Genomic DNA, 18,832 nt, shown 5'->3' with positions numbered 1-18,832 from the left:
TAATGTTAAAAAGTTATACATCCACAAAGGTCTAATATATTCAGGTGAATAGCAACACCAGCAATGAAAGCAGTTAGAAAATTGCTAGTCAGAGTTCTAGTGCTAGATATAAATTCGGATGTAATCTGCAGTAGAGAGTGAGCAACTAGTCCGTAGGCAGGTGGCAAAAACTGTTTTGCATGTTTATGTCTAGGGGTATAGTGTCCCGATTCTTGTTGTTAAGTTTAAGGGGTATACGGCTCTTCAAACAGAGATTTTTAAAAGGAACAGTTCAAATGGAAGCCTATGAGACATCACCGGCAAGATGGCGTGGCACAAGCAAACAAAGAAACACAAAGTATTTTCCTTGTTTAAAATAACAATAATATCTATATTGCCATAGTTTAATATGCAGTTTCAATGTTTTATGTCTATTTTGTTTCATTACAAGAATACAAAAAAAATCACTACCAGTAGATCTCGGTAGCTAGCTACCATCATAAATGGTGCAACAGACTGCACACAACATCAAGGTCAACATCAAGGATGCATCAAGATGGCATCAAAAATACAATTAAATTATGCTAATAAAAGCTTATTTTTGTGTTGGACAATTATAATTAAATGATGTACCACCCACCTTTTTTAAGGAAAAAAAAGGTGATGTCACATCAGCCTGGCAGGGTTCTTATATTGTTATCCTAATTCTTAGGAGGAGGATTTCACCCACTTCCCTTTTAACAGAGTAACACTCAAAAACAAGGGTTTGAAGAAACTAATTAGAAATGGGATTGGGCCTGGCAGGCAGAAGAAGTCATTTTACACAAAAAACTAGTTAGAAAAGCCTTACAAGAAAAATGCCATAGCAAAGGCATCTATAAAATGACCACAGGAAAAGTACCAGAAAGGCATTGTCATGACTGTGAATAAAGTGCTTGGCAGAAGTGTACAGGCTATGACGTCATTCTCCGCACCTCCATCTGTTTGATTCACTGCAATGAGGTCGCCCAGGATGACCTCTGCACTTCCCTCAATCTCTCTGCGCTGGAGCAACAGATGGATGCTCAGTGAAAGGGATCCTGTGTCCCAGGAAGCTGCGGAGAAAATGATGATTCAGCCACGACGTGGGGGGACGACAGAGCGCACCTTCCTATGGATCATTTTGTTTGAAGGCGTGTTCAGCCATTCCTCCAGGTCCTGGCTGCCGCACTGCACTCCCAGCTGTAACACCACCACCACCACCCCACACACAAAAACACACATACACACACACACACATCCATGTCGTGATGAACTTCATTGCCACTATTCATTACCCTCCCACTGAGTGACCCTGCAGCAGGAGCCAGAGCTTTAGATAATGGGCTGAGAGCTTGCCTTTGCGCTGCCCAATACAGAGAGTGATTTAATACAAATCAGTGTTTTTTTCACAAATTATTTGTAAAAACATCCTATTTTAGTTTTTGTTTCTTAGGATAATTTACACTATACATATTTGACATATGTTTCAAAAGGTCTGTCTGAATATTCTCTTTGCCATCAGGAACTATATAAGTTCCCTGGTGATGCCACAGCCATCCACTGCAAAGAAATACTGACAAACATATGATCCAATTAGAGGAATATGGGATAATTTAAGAATACTCTGGCAAAGGGACTTTAATTATGAAATTAATAGGGATAACTGGAGTCAAATCATAGCACAAAGTGGCAAATATATCAGTGAGGCTAGAGGAAAGTTTATGTAGTAAAAAATGTTTGCATTTTATTATTGGACGCCTTGTAGGTTCTTAGTAGTTCTTGCTGTGTAAAAAAGTGTAAAAAGAAATGGGAACCTTTTTGCATCTCATATGTAAATGTACCATGGTCACACTATTTTGGCAAAATGTGTTGAAGTTTTCGGAGACATGGGTAGGAGTAATCCTACCAGTTTCCCACAGTTTGTGTCTTTTGAGGGACCTTATTAGTGTAAGGATGAGCAGTCAAAGTGCCTGTAATGAAGAGCAAAGGTGATCGTATGAAATTTTAACCCACACCATGGCACCAGAGTTTCTTGATGTGAGACACATGTATGTTACCTTTATGATGATATCAAGATGATATCAAAACTGACTGCAAAATTAGGTTAATATAATTAATGACACCAAAGTAAGGTAAAAAATATAACCCATTAGGGCAGAATGCTGTTAATATAACCTTTAACTGCATAGTGAGGCTAATGTAACCCGTGACTGAGAAGTGAGACCAATTCAGTATCAACCCTGACAGTAAAGTGAGACTAATATAACCCTTGATTGCAGAGTGATGCTAAAATATCCCCTCTAGGCCAAGTGAGGCCAATATAACCTCTCACTGCAGAATGAGGCTAATATAACCTCTGATCGCAGAGTGAGGCTAATATAACCTCTGACTGTAGAGTGAGGCTGATATAACCTCTGATCGCAGAGTGAGGCTGATATAACCTCTGACTGTAGAATGAGGCTGATATAACCTCTGACTGTAGAGTGAGGCTAATATAACCTCTGACTGTAGAGTGAGGCTAATATAACCTCTGACTGTAGAGTTAAGCTAAAATAACCTCTGACCTCAAAGTGAGGCTAATATAACCTCTGACTGGAGAGTGAGGCTAATATAACCTCTGACTGGAGAGTGAGGCTAATATAACCTCTGACTGGAGAGTGAGGCTAATATAACCTCTGACTGGAGAGTGAGGCTAATATAACCTCTGACTGGAGAGTGAGGCTAATATAACCTCTGACTGGAGAGTGAGGCTAATATAACCTCTGACTGGAGAGTGAGGCTAATATAACCTCTGACTGGAGAGTGAGGCTAATATAACCTCTGACTGGAGAGTGAGGCTAATATAACCTCTGACTGGAGAGTGAGGCTAATATAACCTCTGACTGTAGAGTGAGGCTAATATAACCTCTGACTGGAGAGTGAGGCTAATATAACCTCTGACTGGAGAGTGAGGCTAATATAACCTCTGACTGGAGAGTGAGGCTAATATAACCTCTGACTGTAGAGTGAGGCTAATATAACCTCTGACTGTAGAGTGAGGCTGATATAACATCTGACTGTAAAATGAGGCTAATATAACCTCTGACTGTAGAGTGAGGCTAATATAACCTCTGACTGGAGAGTGAGGCTAATATAACCTCTGACTGTAGAGTGAGGCTAATATAACCTCTGACTGTAGAGTGAGGCTGATATAACCTCTGACTGTAGAGTGAGGCTAATTTAATCTCTGACTGTAGAGTGAGGCTAATATAACCTCTGACTGCAGAGTGAGGCTAATATAACCTCTGATTGCAGAGTTAAGCTAATATAACCTCTGACTGTAGAGTGAGGCTAATTTAATCTCTGACTGCAGAATGAGGCTAATATAACCTCTGACTGCAGAGTGAGGCTAATATAACCTCTGACTGCAGAGTGAGGCTAATATAACCTCTGACTGCAGAGTGAGGCTAGTATACCCCCTAAACGCAGAGTAAAGCCAAAATAAGCTCTGATCATAAATTGAGGCTAATATAACTCCTGACAGCAGAGTGGCTCATACACTCTAAAAAACAGAGGTACGACATGAGTACTTTTTTGTACTCGAAGGTACACTCTTTATAATTGTACCCTCAAAGGTACAATATTGGTCTTTACAGGGTCAGATTTGTTCCCTCTGAAGTACAAAGTCATTTCTAACAGCAATAAGTACAAATTTGTACAATTTAACCAGCCAAAGGGTACATTCAGTATTCTGCATCACTGTACTAATGAACAATATATATTTAAATTGCACATTTTTTTATTTGAAAGCCAGACAATTTTGTATCATCAAGTTTTTGAGCCATATTTAGTTGATGATAATGTTTATAATCTTTATGATCTTTACTGCCACAAAAAACATGGGTACAAAAAAGGACTTTCACTGAAAGGTACTTTTTTGTGCCTCAATATAAGGTACAGCCCCAGCGACAAGCTTTGTACTCTTTTAAGTACAAATCTGTACTTATATTTCTTAGAGTGTACAGTAGAACTCCTGAAACTAGAGGGAGGCTATTATAACATTGAATAGCAGAGTGGGGCTAATACACTATAACCCCTGACCATAGAGTGAGGCTAATATAACGTTTAACAACAGAGTGAGTAAGGTGAGGAAGAATCCTCTGTCCACCCCTGTCATAACAGGGTGGATGTGTGCAGGACAGGAAATAAAAAAGTGAAAATAAAAAGTGATTAAGCTGGAAAAAATATGATATATGTGTAGTGTGAAGTCTTATAAATGTGAAGTAATTATTTATACAGTTTATACGATAATGACTGCAGAGTGAGGCAGTGGTCTGCAGTGGACTGGATGTTTCTAGCCTCTGCTGTCCTTGTCCTCACACGGCAGTGACTCTGAAAGTGACCTGAAGCCTCCTCCTCCTCCCCTCACCCACAGCGGCCTTTTCTGAATAATGTATCACTTTCAACACTAAAATGTCTATGTTTGCTTTTTTGTTCCCATATTTTTTTCCCTCACACTGCCTCTCTTCCCCCTGCCTCTCCTGTGCAGAAGAGGGTTGTTGCTATGGTGATACATCCACTGGCATTTCGTGAGACATTTATAGCAATGAAATCCTCCAGGGGATTTAGCTCCCTATAACATTCTGTAATTTCCCATCTAATTATATCCCACCATGGATGGACTAGGGCACGTGGACTCACACTTACTTTTTTTTTCTTTACAATTTATTTATTTACAGAGGTGCTTCGGTTTAAAAAGGGGATGAATATTCCAATTATCGGAATCAGTTTCCTTCATTTCCTTCAGTACGTGCTAGGTCGAATATACTCATTCTAAAACAGAGTGATCCAGAAGGATTGTTGAATGTAACAGCTCTACATTTTGACAGTATTTCATAAATTGAACAACAAAATGAACAAACCAGTATACTCAAGAACACAGAATTTCGCACAGAAATGTATTTACTTTAACCTGCATTAAAAGCACTCTTCCACAAGCTCCATGCAATTACACAGTTGTTTTAATTCAGTGGTACATTTGCAGCATTTGGCTGATACTCTAATCCAGAGAGATTGACATATGAAACACGAAACACAGGTAGGTGAATCTAGTTTTAGTCTTGGACCTAGCCAAGGACACTTCTTGGTGTAGTGGATTTGGATTGCCCGGCCAGGGAGCTGAACTTCAGCATAGCCAGCTCAAGCTGGTCAAGCTGTTGACCCTCTTAGCTTTGACCGGCATTGGGTATGATTTAGTTTTAGTGTAATGGCTTAGCTGGTCTGCAAACATAATCATCCACACCAAGCTAGATATCTAGTATGACCAAGCTTGACAATGCTAGTTGACCAGCATGACCACACTCGTCAACCAGCAAGACCAAGTTGGTTGACCAGCATAACCAAGATGGGTGACCAACTAACTGACCAACTGACTAAGCTGGTTAACCAGACAAGCATGATCAAAATGTTTGAGCAGCATAACCAACAAAGCCACACTGGTTGACCAGCCTTAGCAACATGGTTTACCATTGTAACCAACAAGACCAAGCTTGTTGACCAACTTGAGCATCATGACCGGCATAGGAATGCATGATCAAAATGAAATGTACTATGCTGGTTACGAACTGGTTACCCAGTAAGTTTACCAGCAAAGCTCATGCTTGTTTCTGGATGAACACCCTGACCTTAAAGACCAGCTTATAAGCAGCTACCAGAAAAAAAAAACTGGATTTGGGCTAGAGCTTTCAGCAGCAGGTAAGGGTTGGCACCTTTCCTGTGACAGTCTGTCTATCTGTCAATTTGTCTGTCTGTCTGTCTGTTCATTTGTCCACCCATCTATCTATCTTTCTCTAGCTATGGATGAAACAGAGATGCTTCAGAGTGAAATGTCATTTGTTCACATTTATATAATGATATTCATCATGTAAAAGCGCCCTTCGGTGTGTTTCTTCATTAGGATGCATCACATCAGAAGGTTTCAGCATATGACAGGCAGATACCACCCAACATCCTTACAGGAGAAATTACATTCATAACATTCTGTTATACAGACTCTGTACTGTAACTGCAGAAAATGCATTCTGTGAATAGAATTGGAGGAATATTTTAGCATTTTCAAATGTACAGGTAAACTATAAAAACACATTATTAGATTTGACGGTATCCATTGTAAGTCAAGGTTTTCCTGATACACATGTTTATTTGCATGCACAGACTGTTTTTTACATAGATCATTTTATGTAGCATTGTATGTGTAACTATATTACTTATTACTTTCAGTATGTAGCTTAATAGAGCACACACATCCTCATCTCCATCCTCAGCCTGCCACAGCCCATATTATCCTCACCCAAGCTCTGTCTTAAGCTTCAGTGGTTCCACCTGTGCCTTGTTCTCCTGTGTGTAAACAATTACAAAGTGTTAAAATACAGTGTTTATTATATCCAGTGTAATTACCAGCTAACAGCCTAATTTTTAATTTCCTTTTAGTCAGGGTAATTGTGTACAATTACTTTTGGATTTTTTTTGTTCTAATTTGTTCTAATTTTATTAGCGTTAAAGTATCTGAATTAACTGGTGCAAAGCTAGTACTGTAAACAAAAAGGACCGAGAAATAAAGGATCAAGAAACAAGAAGCATCTTTGAAGAGTTTTATGTCATTTTGGCACAGGCAGGGCTGTGACGTTTTGAAAAAAAAAAACATACATAACGAACAACACCAAGTTCTTTTTAAATAAATGAAATGTATACCATTATTTCAATAACATCTTTCCAGCAAATGGGTCTACAATTTTAACTAGTATGTAAGATATTTTCTATGTCATTGGTGACATGGGAGACTTAACCAAAATAAAAAAAAATGCAATGCATGCAACTGTCCCACAGCAATCCATTATTTGATTAAAATTCTCTGATATGCTTGGTTCTATATAGTAATGACAAACCGCTAGTTGACTCATAGCCTCTTATTAAAAGGTTGTAAAAGATTCATCTACAAGAAGCTTGCTATCATAAAAAAAAACACTTTTATCTGGTCAAAGATCCATTTTGGCATTAATACCCTCCAGATTTGACAGGCCGAGATTAGGTTGCAAAACGATGGAATGTGCCCTTATCTACTCTGAGCTCAGATCAGTGGGCATAGTTGCAAATCACTTCTGAGCAAAAATAACTTTGTGTCAGGTTTAATATTTCATCACTTACAAAACATCTCCTTTGTCAAACCGAGAGCTTCTGAACCCTTGACACTGGAAGACGTTTGTTTGGTGTTATTTAGGAGAGCTGGCTCTGTGGGGTGCTAGAGCCATTTATTTATCCTTCAGAGCCGATCAAATAGAGGAGAGCTTTCTGTTCAGCGATCCTCTTTAACCCAGAGCAGTCACATGACTAAGGACACTTTGAAGGCTGAGGAGAGATATCCAGCTGTGTGCAAAGACTTCAACCCTGCAAAGATCATACAGCAGTGATAATATCCAGGCTGGTGATTAATATTCCAGATTTGGGAGGGAATCTTGTTGAAAATAATAAAACCATAAGCATGGAGCATTCTCTGTGACAAATCTTGCTTTCTGTTGTGTCCAGTGGATTAGGCTATTATGGAGTCTACACTCATATAAACGGTTGCACTTAATAGGTTCCTTAAAACGAAGACCAACTGTAAAAACATTTCCAAGTTTAAAGCAGCAGTCCTTAAAATATATATATTTTTAAACTGTTAACTGAAAGGTCATCTGCTCACTTTACACATTGTTAAATCAAAGAAATAAGTAAAATTAGACGAAAAGAGAGCTGGCAAACTAAAAGAGAGCATGAAAGTCATCATTAGATTCAGCTGCTGTAAGAGAAGACTGCAAAGCAATACACATTTTAAAAGTTTAAAGGAACCCAACAGTCCACAAAATATATGGACTGTTGCTTTAAATGGTTCTTTGCCTGGTTAATTGCTTCTTTTCTATTAATAAAAAAAATATAGATGGTTGTATAAATTAACTTTCAAAACGGCCATATACTGTATCATGTAAAACTGCTTTGGAAGTAAAGAAGCTCAAATTAAACCCTGCAAATAAGTAAACACCTAGAAATGACCGTGGCACATTGATTAGGCACTGAGGGACAGTGGCAGCAATCCGTTAACATTATGGAAAACAGATATTTTACAGAGGTCAGTTTACAATGTTAACTTGATGAATGATGGACGGCATGAGTGTTTCCAGCTATTCTGGCTGATATAACAAGATATAATCATACATATATGACTTATAAGACATATATGATATTCAGTTTTGGGATTTTTAAAGTTTGCTCTGGCTAACAGTATAATTACCTAGGTAATGTATGTAAGTAACATAAGATTCCCATGTACTCCCCCTGGTGGTCAGACTGGAAAATGTCTCTCTTTATTTGGACCTGAATAAATTCAGGCCTTTAAAATTAAGATTCCTGGTTAGGTTAGATCAACCGCCCTGCAGATGTTCCCTTCCCACACACCTGAAGGAGGTCAATTCAGGTCTTCAGGGAAATATATACATTCAACATTCAACAAATTGTCTTTTCTAAACTGACCATCTATTTCTGTTCTAAACATTTTCTGTTGTTGTTCTTTTAAGACAAATACATGGCCAGTAAAACACACTCCTTACACTTCAGTGCTTCAGTGCTAAACTGCTCTAGAGTCCATATGAAGATTATAGGACCTTGGGAAAGAAAAGCACATTTAAAAAAAATTGGCTTGTCAAAAATCATGGGATAGCAGCATGTAAATTGATCAGGAAGTGTTACCTCAGGGGACATTGTGGAAACACCCGTGTAAGTGGTGAGGTGTTATCATGTGCATGAAGTTGAACACTGAACAGTGTGCTTATGGCAAGGTGATGTAAATTATCATTGAGTTTGAGTGGGGCCTGATATGGTCATGGGTCTAAAAAATGTGATTGAAAAAGTCATTGGACACAATCCTAGTTCTTGTCCCAGGACATGCAGCATGTCCATATATGTCTGTTTAAAATGTAAAAAAATTGTCACAAACAGGGGCTGTTAAATTTGATCTCTTTCACTTGATTTGCAAAAAAAAAATATCAGTTAAACTAAGAGGGATTCATGCTGTTTGAGTGTGTATAAAATAACAAATAGAGGAAAAACAAATAAATAAACAAACAGCAGATGATTCTGAGCGTGGCGATTACTCATTTGGGCCCAGATTGGTGTTCATTACTGCTGCTGCTGGGCCCATCCTGCCAGATGGAAGTCATCATTAGCCGAGCTTCTGGTTTTGGACTGCCTGACACACACAAATACACAGACAAACACACACACACACACTCTCACAGACACACTGTTCTCCTCAGCAAGGCCTGTTAGCTCTTTCCTACTTCATTGATTGTGTTTATTGTATGTCTGCAGGCGTTGGAGGGCTTTTTTAATGCATGTCGATGAAGCGTTCTAAATGATTCTATAAATTGGGTCATGGTCTCCTGTGGTCCCAAAAATACAAAAGATTCTCTCTGCGGCACATGGGTCCAGACTGTGCACCCTGCTGTGGTTCCCATGTATGCACACTCATGTGTTTTTAAATGTGAAGCACCTCATGGACCTAGCTTTCAGCTCACTCACTCACTCGCTTATATTTAGCAATCTGACAACTCTCCACCATTGGTTGCTATTAGTACACAAATAGATTTTGGTGATTGGCACTGTGTGTATGTGTGTACAGGGTTCTCTCTCATGGGCTCATCTCTGCCTTCTGAGCCCATGATGAATTTTGTGCATTCAACCATTACCAAGATATGAGATATGCTGCTATTTATGTTATCAAGGCTATGTGATTTCCTGCTACTGTTTTGACCTGTCAGTGTCTTTGCTCATGTCAAGTCAAGCCAAGTGACATCTAGGGGTTTTAATGGCACTTTTCTACCTAACTTACATGGGTGAGATGTTATTTAAGATTTTGGTACAACACACAAAATCAGAATGTTTGACAGGTCTACAGGATGTGCTGATAAATTACATGGGGGTGTACATATATGATGATAAACACACAAGACAATATATAAACAAGACAAAAAAATACATTTAACTCAGAACACTAAGCGAGCAGGGCAAAAAAGGAACTATAGCAAATGTGACAAGAAGCACATGCAACTGTAAGTTGTTAACTATACTGAAACTTTTGTAGCAATAACTTTAGTCCTTCTGTTTTTTTTCTGTATTCCTTAATATGCTCTTTTCACCCAGTTCTTCAATGGTCAGAACCAGCACAAAGCAGGCATTATATGGGTGGTGTGTTGTAATGGTGATGGTGTGTTAGTGTGTGTTGTGCTGGTACAAAAGGATCACACATATCTATGCTGCTGGAGTTTTTAAACACCCCAGTGTCACATATTACTGCTGGACTGATAGTAGTCCACCAACCAAAAACATCCAGACAACAGTGTCCCGTGGTCAGAGTCCTGTATGCGGTGTCCTGTGATCACTGATGCAGGACTAGAGGATAACCAACCCAAAATATACAGCAACAAAGCTTCTGTCCTCTACTGTATACACACAAGATGGACCTAATCTAATATAGTGCACAGTAAGTGAACACAGTGTTTAAAACTCCAGCAGCACTGCTGTTTCTGATCCACTCAAGCGAGCAAAACACATACAAGCACACCGCCACCATATGGTGTCAGTGCAGTGCTGAAGACGATCTCCCTCCCAAACAATTGCTCTCTGTGATGGTCCTGTGTGGTTCTGACAATTAAAGAACAGGGTGAAAGGAGGCTAATTCAGCATAGAGAGAAACAGACTACAGTCAGTCTGGTACCCCACAAGTATGTTGTCTTGAAAATGGCACATGGGGCCTCAGAGGGTTAACCAGCAGTGCTGTGATCAGGTAGATTTTTGGAAAGGTCTGTGAGGAACGTATTTTTCTCTGCCACCCTGGAGGGTGTGGAGCTCAGGCTGTGGGTGTGTGTGAGCTCTGACTCCAGCAAACCATTGGTGTGTGTGTTGTGCTGCAGACTCTTGACAGGCTCCCCTCCTTTCTCTGATTAATGGCTGTGTGAGAAGCCAGTCGCCTGCCGGGTTTCAGACTTACCAAAATAAACAGCTCCTACACTCAGGATTACTATCGATCCACACCCTGTTTTCACCCACCACCAAAAGAGTGGGTTTTTCTGTCAAGAAGGACAGCCTCCATAACTTTCTTTTTGCTACCCTTTCTATTAGTTTGCATTTTTAAGTTGTGTTTACACTAACTCTTCCATCACTCTATTCTCTCTACTAACCAATAAACCCTATTTGTGCTGGTGCTGAATACTCAGTATATATTTAATAGTTGGGAAACTTTTACTCAGACTCAGTAGGTCTCAGAAGTTCACAGGCTCTCTAGTTTAGTGTGTCAGTTGTTGCTTAAACTCTTAAAGAGTAGGGTCAGGGGTTTCTCAGCCTCAGTAGGCATAGTGCTACCTCAAAGTCAGTAAGGTTGATGGTACCTCACACTTGGTAGGATTAATGGTATCTCAAACCTGGGAGGGTTAGTGGTTTCTGAACTGCAATAAGGTAAGTGGTACTTCAAAGTCAATAGAAACTCAGTAGGATCAGTGGTACCTTACTCAATTAGTGGTTCATCATTTTCAAGAAAGTCAGTGGTGCCTCAAACTCAGTAGGGTCAGTGGCTTCTCAACCTCAGTAGGGTCAATAGAATCTCAAACTCAGTAAGGTCAGTGGTTTCTCAACCTCAGTAGGTCAGTAGCCCCTCAAACTCTGTAGGGTCATTGGTTTCTGAAACACAATATGGTCAGGAGTTTCTCACACTCAGTAGGATATGTGGTACAACAAACTCAACAAGTCAGTGGCACCTCAAACTCAGTAAGGGCATTGGTACCTCACTCATATAGTGGTTCATAATTTTCAGGAGGGCCTGTGGTGCCTCAAACTCAGTAAGGATAGTGGTTTCTTAACCTTAGTATGATCAGTGCTACCTCAAACTTGATAGGATCAGTGGTACCTCAAACTCGGTAAGATCAGTGGTACGTCAAACTTAGTAGAGTCAGTGGTTTCTTAGGCTTATTAGGGGCAGCGGTACACCAAACTCAAAAGGGTTAGTAGTTTCTCAACCTCAGTTGGCTTAGTGGTCCCTTGGGGCAGTGCTTCATTACTCTCAAAAGTGCCAGTCTTATTCTCAGAATGGTTAGTGGTTTTTCAACCTCACAAGGCCCAGCTGTACCTGAAACTCAGTAGGGTTAGTGGTCCCTCAAACGTATTGGGGTCAGTGGTACCTCAGCCTCAGGAGTTTGAGTGGATTTTTGGATTCCTCCATCCTGAGAAGATGTTGATGGAAACAGTGATGTTGTTATACATATTTTTTAGTAAACTTGAGGAGCACTAGGACCTGGGGGGACTTCGTGGACAGCTGAGAGGAGGCAAGCAGTGAGAGAGAGGCAGTGAGAGAGAGAAAGAGAGAGAGAGAGAGTGAGAGGAGAACCCAGCTGCTGTGGTGGTGAGTGTGTGGCGGAAATGGAGCGGTTTATCTGTGGGAACTGAGCTGAGGATCGAGGGGAGAAGTGCATGTAGAAGGAAGGGTGTGTTTAGGAAGAAGCAGCATTAAAAGGTGAGTGTACTGCTGAGCTACAGTGTTTGTGTGTGTGTGTTGTGTCAGTCTGGGTGTGTGAGGTGAGGAAGGAGGAATGTGTGTGGTGTGTGTGTATGCTGGTAGCAGTGTTTGTGTGAAGGAATGTGGACATGTGTTATCACTAAAACTCGAGAAGGATACTTGCCTCACTAGTGTGCTGTGTGCTGAGTGCGTGTGCGTGTGTGAGTCTGTTAGAGTTAGGTGGTGTTTTTCTTCAGTGTGAGGCTGGGTGGAAGGAGCTGCTGGTGTTTATGTGGAGAAAAGTGAAAGCACAGTGCCTATTCATACTGCAGGAGTTTTCCTGGAATCACATACAAAACCTCACACTTTAAGCAGTGTATAGAGAAGTGTGTGTGTGTGTGGAGAGAGAGAGAGAGAGAGAGAAGTGTGTGTGTTGTGGATCTGGGAGGAAGTTTCTTGCTGAATGTGGAGGATTAGGGGCTGCGTTGTTGAGCAAGGAGCCAACAGTCTGGGTGATATCCTGCCAGAGATAAACATGCATGATGTGCGTGTGTTTTATACATTAAAATGTGTTGAATATATATATATATATATATATATATATATATATATATATATATATATATATATATATATATATATCCAGTTTCTCTTTTTTTCTATTAATAGGTATATGTTTAATAAAAATGAACATTGTTGTTTAATTCAATAAACTACAGACAACATTTCTCCCAAATTCCAAATAAAAATATTGTCATTTAGAGCATTTATTTGCAGAAAATGAGAAAATATCAATATTTGGTGTAATAACTGTGGTTTTAATCACAGTTTTCATGCATCTTGGCATGTTCTCCTCCACCAGTCTTACACACTGCTTTTGAATAATTTTATCCCACTCCTGGTGCAAAGATTCAAGCAGTTCAGCTTGGTTTGATGGCTTGTGATCATCCACCTTCCTCTTGATTATATTCCAGAAGTTTTCAATTTGGTATAATCAAAGAAACTCATAATTTTTAAGTGGTCTCTTATTTTTTTCACAGAGCTGTATATTATAGGACCTATTATAACATATACATATATTATTACATTAAAACAGTGCAACTTGGCGATACAATTTTTATCACAATGCAGGTCTTACGATTCTGTTTATTTCAGTATGTTGCAGTACTGTAAGCAGTCACAGTGTATTGTGGTTGTTTAAATAAAATTTTAGGAAAGCTCTCATTGTATTAAAACACAACATCATATTTACGACAAAGTATTAACGACAAAGTACAACAGTGGCCTCTAGTGGGTAAGTTTTAAACACAACACAAAATGAACCATGTCTGAGCCACTAATTTGTATATAACTAATAATTAAGTATCGATATTGTGTTTTTGAAAATTGACTTTAAAATATGTATTTCCTTACACCCCTATATAAATAATACTGGGTTACATTATACTTTATGTATGCATTCTTATATTTATACAGTTCCAGTCTGGTTTGGTTCTTATTAAATTTATTTTATACATTGTAGAGTAATATTAAAAACATAAAAACTTATGAAAACTGAATTATGTAGTAATTATGTAGTAAACAAAAAAGTGTTTGTCCTTCACCTAAACCCATCTGATTTGGGTTGGGATAAGCTGAAGCTTCAAAAAGCAGTAACTATTGTTCAGCACCTCCAGAAACTCCTTCAAGACTCTGAGAAAACTATTCCAGGTGACTCTCCCTCATGAAGACACTGAGATTAAAATACCAAGAGTGTGCAGATCTGTCCTTAAAGATAAATTTGGTACTCAGAAGAATCAAAAGTTTAAAGCATATTCTGGTTTGTTTAACATTTTTTGTTTACAAAATAATTATGCATCTGTTCCTGTATAGCTTTAATGTTTTTAAATTTACAATGAAACAAAATCATAAAAAAAGAAAGAACACATATTGTTACTGTACTTATGACACACACACACACATATATATATATAGTTGAACCAAAGCGCAGCCCAGCAACAGCAGAGTGCAGTCTATTATGCCTGCAGCCAGAGTCTGTCTGACTGGCATGTGCATGTGTGTGTGTGTGCGTGCGTGTGTGCGATCATGCATTGGCTTGAGTGTGTCTGAAAGCCCAATATGTGCACAGATGTAATTGTGTATGAGTGTGTTTTGGCTGAGTTGGAGTTATACATAGAGCATGTCTGTTGTGTACAAGACAGCACACACTCAAGCTGGTGTGAAGCCTGGTCATTGGTCTGTGTGTGAGTGTGCGTGTGTGTGTACATAAATGTGTGTGTGTCAGTGTTTCTGCTTCTCCCCATGTCCTTGAACTTATTTGAAGAGCTGAGCGGTAGTGTGTGGAGTGATGTATTGTTTGGGCTCTGGTGTGTCTGTCTGTGTGTGTGTGTGTGCATGAGTGTTGCTGAAAAGCAGTTTCTAGAGAAGGTGGGGTTGTTTAAAGGGTATTTTACTAAAATATTTTGCTGTAAAATGTTCCATTCTCCTTCACTATATATACATTCTGTTTTACTATAGTAATTGAAATATTTAAGTAAATTAATTAAAACTATTTTAAAAATACATTCATTGTGGAGGGTTACATTAAGGGTGTAAGGGCAAAATAGTGCTTTATTTGTGTGTTTTTAAAGTTAAGTTTGGAATTTAATCTGGTAATGTCCTCTAATACTCATTTATTAATATGTTATTACACTATTAGCACAAAAGTTTGGGATATATATATATATATATATATATATATTTTAATAATTTAATTTTTATGTGTTTAATTCAGTCCTGTATGCACAGAGCTATAAAGCATAAACTAATTGGTCTTTCTAAAGAGCTCACTGAACTCCAGCATGTTATTGTAACAGGATTAGATCATGTTTTATTAGATCAAGTTTTATCCATTGTAGATATTTTTTGATTAACATAAAGTCACAGAGCTGAGGACCATAGTGTATAAAAGTCAACAGTGCTCTGCTGATTCAGTGACTATAGAGCTGTGATGGTGGGTCCAAATTCATATTAAAGCCTGTGGATCTGGAATGGGATGTCATAAGAGTCATAGGTTTCCCAATACTTTGGTCATAATAATGTACATTTCAATAGAGTCCATACCCGTATCCAGTTGTTGAGTTGTTGTATTTGTCTGAAGTTTGTTTGTCCATGGGTGTGAGTAAAGCCTTTGTCTCTCAGATGTGTAGTGCTGTGATGTCATCATTGGTCCAGGGCCATTATGTAATTTTCATTGAGGGAGATGATGTAAGCGCAGTGTGTTTTTCTCTCTCTGTTAAAGTGAGGTCATATTTGGAGCTGGTGAAGGAGTGCAAGAGATCTGAAACATGACTGCAGTGATTAACTAAACAGCAGCCTTATGGAGTTCCCCTAAAATTCACTTTAGAGGGACATTGTCATTGTTTGCTTGGCATTTGTTTTGCAGTTAAACATTTCAGGTACTATTTGAAATATATATATATAGTCTCCTATATCAGAAACTGTTCTGATGCGTGTAGGTAAAGTATGTGTAATGTATGGGATACTGTATCAAAACTCTAGACTAAGACCTTTAGTAGATAAATTGATTCAAGACTGAGATGGGAAGTGGAAGAGACCGAGACCAGACCAATACCAGATTAAGATTTTTTTTTCATCTAAAAATAAAAAAAGAAATGAAAAGAAAAGACAAATATATATTTTTGTAATTCATTTTACATCCATGTGCATGATACGTATTAACAAATAATATCACATATAATCATATATTTTGTAAATATAACATATATATAAATAATGTTGGGGATGTGTGCCCTTTGAAGGCCAGTAAGAGTAACATATCCCCCATTAATTCATTAAAGTGTTAACAGAATCCTTTATCTATTATTATTATTATTATTATTAGTGTGATTGCAGTAATGCAATCACAGTATTGTTCTTCTTAAGTCTTATTAGTGTGATTGCAGTAATGCAATCACAGTATTGTTCTTCTTAAGTCTTATTCTTCTTCTTCTTATTATTATTATTATTAGTGTGATTGCAGTAATGCAATCACAGTATTGTTCTTCTTAAGTCTTATTCTTCTTCTTCTTATTATTATTATTATTATTATTAGTGTGATTGCAGTAATGCAATCACAGTATTGTTCTTCTTAAGTCTTATTCTTCTTCTTCTTATTATTAGTGTGATTGCAGTAATGCAATCACAGTATTGTTCTTCTTAAGTCTTATTCTTCTTCTTCTTCTTCTTATTAGTGTGATTGCAGTAATGCAATCACAGTATTGTTCTTCTTAAGTCTTATTCTTCTTCTTCTTCTTATTATTATTATTCCACCTGTTTTTTGTCCGGTTAACTAGTGCCGCAGTTTTCGAAATATCGACTTCGTTCAAAAGAGAAAACGTGCGTCCATATCGGGAATGGTGGGCTTGTATACAGCTTTCCGATCGGACTTACGTTTTTCGTAAAAACTTCGTAAGTACGCGTTTTTTTGCCCATTGAAAATGAATGGGCAGAACTTTGCACGCCCGTGGACGTCGCAATTTTTGAAATACTAAGATGAAACCAATTGAGGACCTGTAGAACTTATTGAGCTCTTTCCGAAAATATGCGTTACGAAAAGTTACGACGTACGGATTTCGTACGAATGTCGTACGAAGTGGCCCCATTGGAATGAATGGGGCCAATCGGAGGACGGCAGCTAGATCGAAGGACAGGTAGCTAGAACTCCAGTACTGTGTGTAATGGAGCAGCTATGGGATAAATCAGCGTTAGGTCAAAAGTTTGGACACCCCGGCCCCCCAGTACTGTGTGTAATGGAGCCACGGGTCAAAAGTTTGGACACCCCGGCCCCCCAGTACTGTGTGTAATGGAGCCACGGGTCAAAAGTTTGGACACCCCCGAACGGCCAGAGCAACCTAGCGTGCATAGCTGATTGATGTATTTGCACGTTGCGTAGCAACGTGCAAACACCATTTAATCAAATTTATGCATATACATCACCTAGCAACCACCTAGAAACACCATAGCAACCACCCCGGATACCATAGCAACACCTTAGCAACCGCCTAGCAACACCATAGCAACCACCTAGCAACCATCTAGCAACACCTTAGCAACCACCCCAGATACCATAGCAACACCTTAGCAACCCCCTAGCAACACCCTAGCAACCACCTAGCAACCACCTAGCAACACCTTAGCAACCACCCCGGATACCATAGCAACACCTTAGCAACCGCCTAGCAACACCCTAGCAACCACCTAGCAACCACCTAGCAACACCTTAGCAAACACCCCGGATACCATAGCAACACCTTAGCAACCGCCTAGCAACACCCTAGCAACCACCTAGCAACCACCTAGCAACACCTTAGCAACCACCCCGGATACCATAGCAACACCTTAGCAACCGCCTAGCAACACCCTAGCAACCACCTAGCAACCACCTAGCAACACCTTAGCAACCACCCCGGATACCATAGCAACACCTTAGCAACCGCCTAGCAACACCCTAGCAACCACCTAGCAACCACCTAGCAACACCTTAGCAACCACCCCGGATACCATAGCAACACCTTAGCAACCGCCTAGCAACACCCTAGCAACCACCTAGCAACCACCTAGCAACACCTTAGCAACCACCCCGGATACCATAGCAACACCTTAGCAACCGCCTAGCAACACCCTAGCAACCACCTAGCAACACCTTAGCAACCACCCCGGATACCATAGCAACACCTTAGCAACCGCCTAGCAACACCCTAGCAACCACCTAGCAACACCTTAGCAACCACCCCGGATACCATAGCAACACCTTAGCAACCGCCTAGCAACACCTTAGCAACCACCCCGGATACCATAGCAACACCTTAGCAACCGCCTAGCAACACCCTAGCAACACCCTAGCAACCACCTAGCAACCACCTAGCAACACCTTAGCAACCACCCCGGATACCATAGCAACACCTTAGCAACCGCCTAGCAACACCTTAGCAACCACCTAGCAACCACCTAGCAACACCTTAGCAACCACCCCGGATACCATAGCAACACCTTAGCAACCGCCTAGCAACACCTTAGCAACCACCTAGCAACCACCTAGCAACACCTTAGCAACCACCCCGGATACCATAGCAACACCTTAGCAACCACCCCGGATACCATAGCAACACCTTAGCAACCGCCTAGCAACACCTTAGCAACCACATAGCAACCACCTAGCAACACCTTAGCAACCACCCCGGATACCATAGCAACACCTTAGCAACCACCCCGGATACCATAGCAACACCTTAGCAACCG

The 18,832-nt window shown here is 39.7% G+C and overlaps 1 protein-coding gene across 1 annotated transcript in view; it reads left to right on the top strand.

Annotated features, from left to right (window-relative positions):
- Positions 1-12,410: 12,410 nt before the first annotated feature.
- Positions 12,411-18,832, top strand: part of ches1 (checkpoint suppressor 1) — a 58,201-nt gene continuing 51,779 nt past the window's right edge. The window contains exon 1 of the mRNA XM_007252953.4: positions 12,411-12,571. The gene's annotated coding sequence lies outside the window, so the exon portion shown is untranslated. The remainder of the gene's footprint in view (positions 12,572-18,832) is intronic.

The sequence above is a fragment of the Astyanax mexicanus genome, chromosome 1 (assembly GCF_023375975.1).
Source record: "Astyanax mexicanus isolate ESR-SI-001 chromosome 1, AstMex3_surface, whole genome shotgun sequence".
In the NCBI taxonomy this organism is placed as follows: domain Eukaryota; kingdom Metazoa; phylum Chordata; class Actinopteri; order Characiformes; family Acestrorhamphidae; genus Astyanax; species Astyanax mexicanus.
Note: the sequence above shows the minus strand (reverse complement) of the source record. Positions and strands in the feature narration are given on the sequence as shown.